We start from the raw sequence: 7,944 nt of genomic DNA, 5'->3' as shown, positions 1-7,944 counted from the left end.
GGCATGATACGAGAATTGGACGTTATTATCCTCCTAAACAGGCTATCAAAGGAGATACGAGTAGTATCTAACATCGTTAACTGCGACGAAGCGCGTCGACGACAGGAATTCATGTCCAACTGCATAGCACAATAGCAACGACATGTTGCGTGAACAAATCCATTCTCGCATCGCGGATCCGACATAATCTCTTGGGATTGTCATGCGACAATAAAATATAATTTTCAAAAAATCCTGAGATATATTTGAACAATTAATTCGCGCGACACGTGCGAATTGTTTAAAGAATCGCACGCGATGAGACGATACACCTTACTATACGCCGGACGAAAGGAGACCGTGTGCGTTATTAAGTCCGTAAATAATCCATTCGGTAATATAGAAGGTGGCTGACGTTGATGAGGCTACGGCAGAGAAGAGACAATGCGAGGTCACCACCTGTGGCGCGACGTTAGCGAGATTAACAAGCTGAGGGAGTCTGCGGCGCGGAAAGAGAAGCGGCTTGCGGTGGGGATTGAATCGGAGGCCGCCAAAATAAACCCCATATCGCCGGTGAATCGCACCCCATCAGGCAGACGGTGGCTAGCATTACACGACGTAACGCGACTTATCGACCTGGCAATAATATAATAAATGATTTTCACCCTAAATAACGCACTACCCCTTTTTCATTTGATTTTTTTAGTTCTTAATCAGATGTTTTGCAAATCGTAAAAGACATGAATCAATTTCATGTTTCGAAATATAAAAATAAGTTTCGAAAACATGTGTGTAATAAAAGACTTGTACTTTATCTAATAAGCAAAAAAGTAGATTATCCTTGTTCAATAAATTTTAAGAAGTAATGAGAAAAATTATAGCTCGCGTAAAGGGCTTTGTCTCCTTGATTTAGATTTTCAGTGTCCGTGCAGACGTGTCTCTTGTCACGATCTAGATACGTCCGTTCTAAAGTACTTTGAGTTCACGCTGAAATACGATCTTCTATTATTTTTGTCAAGGTACGAAATTTGTCGGGCATATCCGACTGCATCTAGGAACTGATGCGCGAGTATATTTCACAACACTGCCGTCGAGATAAAAGTAATACAAATGTGTGTATAAAACCCGGGAGAGAAACGTTTAACACGTCGCCCTCCCACGGCTTTCATAAATCCGAAAAAGAGGTGGAATCCTCGGTTCTACAAAGTGTTGTTTTTACATTGCCATGTCTGTTTGCGATTTTGCGCAAAAGGCACAGTTGTAATTTAAATGTAGTGTTTTCTCATCCGGAAAACGCGCTGTGTCTGAGAAGTAAATGTAACAGATTACATCGCGAGATTGTGTTAATTTCGGTTTTGATGAAAGTACTTTTTTTTATCAATATGCTTATTAAAAAAAAAAAAAATAAAAATTATTAATACGTATTAAAATCCTTAATCGTTGATATGCGTATTGCATGATAAATATCATTTTAAAATAATATGTATTGTATAATATAAATAACGTGCAAAATATTTCTGGATTTTTATTTACAGAATTATATATTCTATAAAATATATTCTCGATCATCAATAAATACAAAGTTATTCCAAATTGACAAATATCTAGACAAATCACTAGACATAATCATAAATCTTATCTATCTATAAAATGACATATTCGTAAAAAGAGCTATCAAATTCCCCAGAATTTATACTTTCCTTCGACAGTCACAATGACTAGCGCAGTCACAATGCAACTGACATTTTCGCGAACGACGTTCAACTGTTCCGTGGGAGGAGGGAATGAAGGAAAAAAGAAATTTACATCGCGTTTCGGTCTCTCTCAAAGTTGTTTCGAGAAGGGTACAGGCGAGATCCCCTCTTTTCCACCGAGTTTCTCATCCTCCGTAGGAGGTGACGACGACAAATCCAGCCGAGACGTGGCGACGCATAACCAAATCCATTCTCCTTCCTCTTCGCCACCTGCATCCACTCCCGACTGGCTGTTTCCAACGCCTACGCCAACGACACCCAACATTTTGGAAGGCCACGACTCTCCGGAAAATACGGCACACGTATTTGACGTACCTCACAACGTTTATCCGTCTCTCAACCCTTGCGTTTTGAGAGAGAACCAACCCCGAATACCCATCCACTTCCTCCGCCCGTCTTCCCCTGTCCACCGCAGAGAAATGGCGACACGAATGTGCCACGGATCCCTTCGTGAGGACGAGAATTGCGGACTCGCGTTGGAAGAAAATTCCAATGGGAGCGATAAGGATAAACGCGACGGAGTGGAAGGTGCCGGGTGGCGCATGTATTACAAGCGGCCTGGCTGGCGAAGAGAAAAATTGTCACCGACTCCACTATTGGATCGCCGCGACGAGAAAAGAATACTCGCTTCAAGATAGAAAGTTTCAAGAGATGTCAATGAGTCTACGCATGTGCAGCGTGTTTATATTGAATTCATGCCTAGTATGCGGAATATTTACTATTATTTATACACATTCGAGTAAATAAACAAAGAACACGATGCAACTGTTATCTCTTTTTAGCTATTAAAATATAATTAACAATTTTAATTCTAATAATTAAATTAAAACTTGACAAGATTCTGAACTTTTATATTTCTATACATATAGCATTGATTGTATTGGAAATACATTCTCGATTGGAAAAAAAAAACAAAAAAAAAAAACCTGTCGCCACAACTGTCATTGTACGAGAGCACGAAGGGTGAACGGGTTCGATCGAGAGGTCATCGAGAGTCGAGGAGAATAAACGCGAACACGAGCTACGTACGCTCGTACTCTCGTGGACATAATGCAATTTTTCAAAAATCTCGTGCGGCTACGTGCGCGCCTAATGTTCGATTCCACGGGACGGAATTGAATTTTGCGTAACCATGGCGACCATGGTGTAACGCTTTACATGACCGCGGGCGTTATCGCGAACGCGTGCCTCATCCAGTTCGGTCCATTCGACGCGCATGAGCATATCCATAGCACGGGGGGTTGTTCCGTGTTCGAGGTGCACGCGAAACGACATGTACATACGTGCAACGGGCATTGCGCATTTTATCGCCGCATAATGGCCTCCCGGCGGTTCGTTACCACCTACGTAATAAAGCCATATTAAACAAGACGGCTTAACGCGTTAACTCCCCCCGCCCTTACCCTTCTCGTCCCACCATCCCGACCCTCCTTTCCATTCCTTTGGCCGACAACGAACATTGCTAAACGCGATGTGGTACGGAAAACCCACTCGCACCCTCGCTAGCAGCGTTCTAAATATTTTTAAGCGCGCATCAGGACGCATTTACTCCCCTCCGAGAATTATCTTTCTTTCCTCCCTCTCTTTGTCGATAATATACAGATAAATTTACCGAAATTCGTTTCTACAGCGGAAGAAAATTGTGCGTTGTGAATATATTGATTTTTACTTTATTTTGCGAATATATGTATTTCATGTTTAATTTTTTAAAAATATTTTTGGATAAAAATTAAAGACAAAAAGATCCTTGAAACTAAATTATATTAAATAATTGATAAAATTATATGTAGAAAATATGGGGCTTTTTTATACATGTTTTTATTATGCATGTAATTAATATTATTATATACGAGTGAGGAAATTAGTTTTTGAATATCTGAGTTGCGGCAACTACAGAAATTGTTCTATAAAATAATCTTTTAATATTATTACAACGGCTATTCTAACCCTAGTAAAGCTTGTCGGCATACATTCTCATGCGTCAAACATTAAGTCATTAATTTACGCTAGCATAATAATAATAGATTTAGACGCGTTGTGATTTCAGCCGTTTGCATGACGCGTTATACATGAACGCTGCGAAACTAATGCGATTAGTTTATACTTTGCGGCAAACGCATAATATATTAGACATTGTTTATCATGAATATTGTGTTGAAATAACCTACAGTTTCGATCAACGAAGCATACATATCAGAAACCCACTGAAACGAAGCATAATGCAATTACGACTGGCCCTTGAAGAGGTCGTTTTGCCTCGTTTTGATGAGTGTATTTCGCATGCGATTTAAGCGAAATTGTTATTGCATAGAGAACAATGCACGCTCCGGTAATCCTCGTTTTATTATCACATAATGACCTAGCCGTTGTCGACGGTGCTTTTGCGTAATAGAGCGGTATTAAACAAGACGACTTAACCCGTTAAAATACCCCCGACACATTCTTTTCATTCCTTTTCATCCGCCAGGCAAGACATAAATGACAATGCACCTTTGGTTAGCATCCTTAATGGCCTTGATGATTAAATCAATGGTCATCGTTGAGGTATCAAAGCAAAATTATTAAAAATCAATGTACGTATCAATATGTACATTTTATTAATTGCAATTAATTCACAATATAAAATACCAATGTAATTAAATCGAAAATTATTTATTATTTTAAGTTGTCCTCTAAATTCATATCTCTATTATTATTAATTGAGACATTTTTTTCTACAAGTAATAAGCGTCATGTATATAAAAATTTCAAAGTTTATGTCTAAATATTAATTTTAATAAATATTATATATTAATATGTATTTAATAAATATTAAATTAATTTTAATAAATTGTAATAAATATTTAAATAGCCCGAGTACGTTACTTTTCTTAATAAGTATTATTTCGAAATAAAAAAAGGGCTGTCAGAAAACATGTAAAAATACCGGTCTTTATCTTTGCATGTAAACGAGTTGGAATACCGAATCGTCCTAAGACTAAAAACGCGGCACGCTCGCGCCTCGTGAATAACGAAGTTAGCGTTGTCGCGCCTTATACGGTATGCCGGAGCGTTCTTTCCGGCGGAAGGGCGATTTTTCTATGTCCTCCCTCTGCCAAGGACGACGACGTTACAGCGGCGGGGGTCCGGACGGCGGGTCGGTATTGCGTCGATATGTCAGTCCGTCCTGGCAACGTGTGCTCGTCGTCTTTGCATTTTATTAAGTCCGCCGTCGGCGAGGATGTATAGGGTACCTTCCGTCATGTCGCCGAGGGATAGGACAACCGGAATTTATGGGCGAGGATTCCGCCCAGAGTCCGCCTTTTACATCCGAGGACATTTTGCGCGAAAACGTTTCGGCGAATAGCGCGCGTCTAATACCGGAGGCCATCGCGAGCACCCGCGTGACGGATCGCTCGAGGGACGGGCCGACTCGAAATTTTTCCTCAAGGGTCCTGGAAAACTCACCGAGTCGCAGCAAGCGTTACTTTCCCGCAATGCTTATCGTCAGTGACTTGGTTCACAAATATGTTTATACATGCAAGCGTTACATTCGTAAACGACTTCGCGAACGATCGACGATTATCGATCAATCTACTTCCGCTGAAGAAGAAACTGCATCAGCTACGTTAAAAGATTAATAAACCTAATGCATTTTGAGATTCATGAATTTAAAATTGCGCAAAGGATTTTTAGTCTTTTGAAATATAAAACTAATTTAGTTTAAAATACTTTTAAAATACTAATAATTAATTTGTGAGTTAAAGTAAAGATTTGCCCTGTGGAATTAAAAATTTTATTTTCATGAATTTTTGTGCCGTACAGTTAAAATTGTGGTACTATAAAAATTAATTCGATGTAAGGTAATGCTTACGATTTTAAAATTAAATTATATTTCACAGGGCAAATCTTTACTTATTTTAATTATTAATTTTATATTTTATAAGGCTAAAAAGTGCTTTATAAATTCAAATTCATAAATTTCAAAATGTATTATATTAAATTATTAACCTTTGACATAACTGATCCGTCCAGTTTCTCCTTTAATCAATAATGCATAGAAATTTTTACTCGAAATAGAAACGAGTATTTTCGTATTCGTAAAATATAACTTGGTTGCTTGAATAATTACGGATTATGTAAAATCAATGATTCTAGAAAGTTAGCTTTTAAAGTTAGCGTTTTAACCAAAAATAGAAATAAATAAAGATTACATGTTACCTTTTTATTATATATTAAAATTTTATTATATATTAAAATAAATTTATTACAATCTATAATACATTCTCGTTACAGAAATAACAGAAGTTATAAATTCATTTCTTATTCGTGTATTCAGAATTATTAATATACCAGTATATGTATTTCATCGATCTTACAAACAGACAATGGCTTTTGAGCGAATAAATTTTGCATTTTCTTTTCTTTGAATTTTAGTTTTAGAGAGAAATATACGTCGAAAACTTATCTTTTTAGAACGAGACGATCGTCATCGCGAAAGCAAGAAAGAAAGAGGAACGCTTTCTTCGGAGAAATATCGTGTGCTATAAAAGAGGAAATGCAAGGTATCTCTTTTACAAAAAGATTTTGCTTCATGCCCCCTGGGAAGAGAGATACGATTTTCTGGCACCGCCAGCATAGTACTCGTACTTTACATTAGTCGCTTTTATGCACCTCGCGTTTCGCGTGCAATCTGAAGAATTCCTCGTAGTGACGCGTATCAAATTACGAGACGTATTGCGCCCGTTACTTTTTCGCATACCGAATTTCGGCGGCGCGGTGGCTTCTATTTTTTTTTTTTTTTTTTTTTTTTTTTTTTGCAAGACAAGGCTAGAATAGAAGCCCCCTGTTGCCGGAATGAAAAACGGGTGGGAGCAAGAAAGAGAGGGATTTCCTTTCAAGAAATATCGTGCGCTATAAAGGAGAAGATACGCTTGTACCTTATTCACAAAAAGATTTTCATTGCCCCCGCCGGCGAAAAAGATGAGATTTTCTGATAACGCAGCGTTGTCTTGCATATTCAAAGACGTTTCTCGTGCGAATCTTTCGGTCTCTAATGGCGCAAAACGTTTTGCGCGATTTGTAAAAATTTCATCGAATGTAATTTTGAAAGTGTCTGCTTGAACGATAAAGCAAATTCTGATAATTAATATTTATTTAAAAAACAAAAAATAAATAACGAGAAAAAGTTATCGTTTTGCTTTGACTATAAAAAAATGCACGCTCAATTTTTTAACGAGGAAAAATGTGCAATAGATTCCTTTGAGATTAGAGTCCTAAATTCTGGTTCTCCCAAAAAAATTTGGAAGAAAAAAGCTTCCTATTTTGAGCGCATTTAAAGTATCAAAGATTTATCTTATCTGATCGAGAAATGACCGGTTAAACATTCTCGATGTAAAAAAATGTCCGGGAAGCAGTGTAGTTACCTCACTGTAAGAAAGAATGGTATTTTATTTTTTTTGACATTCCACTTTGAAGAGGGTTCGAGAACCCTCTCGAGGATCGCATGGGGTTCGAAGAAATGTTACGAAACGCAATATCGCTTTACTCAGTTTTGAACAGATGGATGTTGCGGACGACGTTCTTTTACACTAGATAGCGCGCTATAGAAATGATAAATGAGAGATTTCTTCCGGAAATGTCGCAGCGTGAAAATGGGCTTGCAATTGTTCACGAAACAAAACGAAGTAACATAAAAAAATATAGAAATTCAAACGTCGAGGAACTATCGTACACTTTTTTTTAGGTTTTGTGAATTTATTTATTATTTTTCATTATATTTTGCAATCACGTATAAATTACGTGATCGCAAACATAATTGGCAATTATAATTGACATCGTCGTTTATAATAATTTTTGTTCTACTTCTTTCTGAATTATTCAATAATAAACTTTTAGATTTATTATTAACATCCCATCACAGAAGATGTCACAGATATACCGAGCGAAAAAAAAAAAAAAAAAAAAAAAAAAAAAAAAATAATGAGACGCATGAATAACAGATATCGAAAGTGAGAGATACATGTTTTACATGAAAGTTTTGCGCGAGCTCTTTAGGAGTCTCACCTTTCAAACTGCATCTCTCTGCGGTGCATGTATAGAAGATTTCCATCGCGTGTCGCGAAACTGCCGGATGCGATTCGCATTTCGCGTGTTGTGAAGTGCGGTTACGCTGTCAACCGAAGCGAGAACTTTGACGACGTTCCCAATTGTTTGCGGTATACAACCCCCC

At 37.6% G+C, this 7,944-nt stretch overlaps 1 protein-coding gene and 1 long non-coding RNA gene across 6 annotated transcripts in view; one reads left to right on the top strand and one right to left on the bottom strand.

Moving 5' to 3' along the window:
* LOC140676071 (uncharacterized) overlaps positions 1-7,944 on the bottom strand; it is a 347,777-nt gene that overhangs the window by 10,996 nt on the left and 328,837 nt on the right. The window lies entirely within an intron of this gene.
* LOC140676073 (uncharacterized) overlaps positions 1-7,944 on the top strand; it is a 98,418-nt gene that overhangs the window by 15,156 nt on the left and 75,318 nt on the right. The gene's annotated exons all lie outside the window — the stretch shown is intronic.

The sequence above is a fragment of the Anoplolepis gracilipes genome, chromosome 2 (genome assembly GCF_047496725.1).
Source record: "Anoplolepis gracilipes chromosome 2, ASM4749672v1, whole genome shotgun sequence".
NCBI lineage: Eukaryota > Metazoa > Arthropoda > Insecta > Hymenoptera > Formicidae > Anoplolepis > Anoplolepis gracilipes.
The sequence above is the reverse complement of the archived record's forward strand: the minus strand, read 5'-3'. Positions and strand labels throughout refer to the sequence as shown.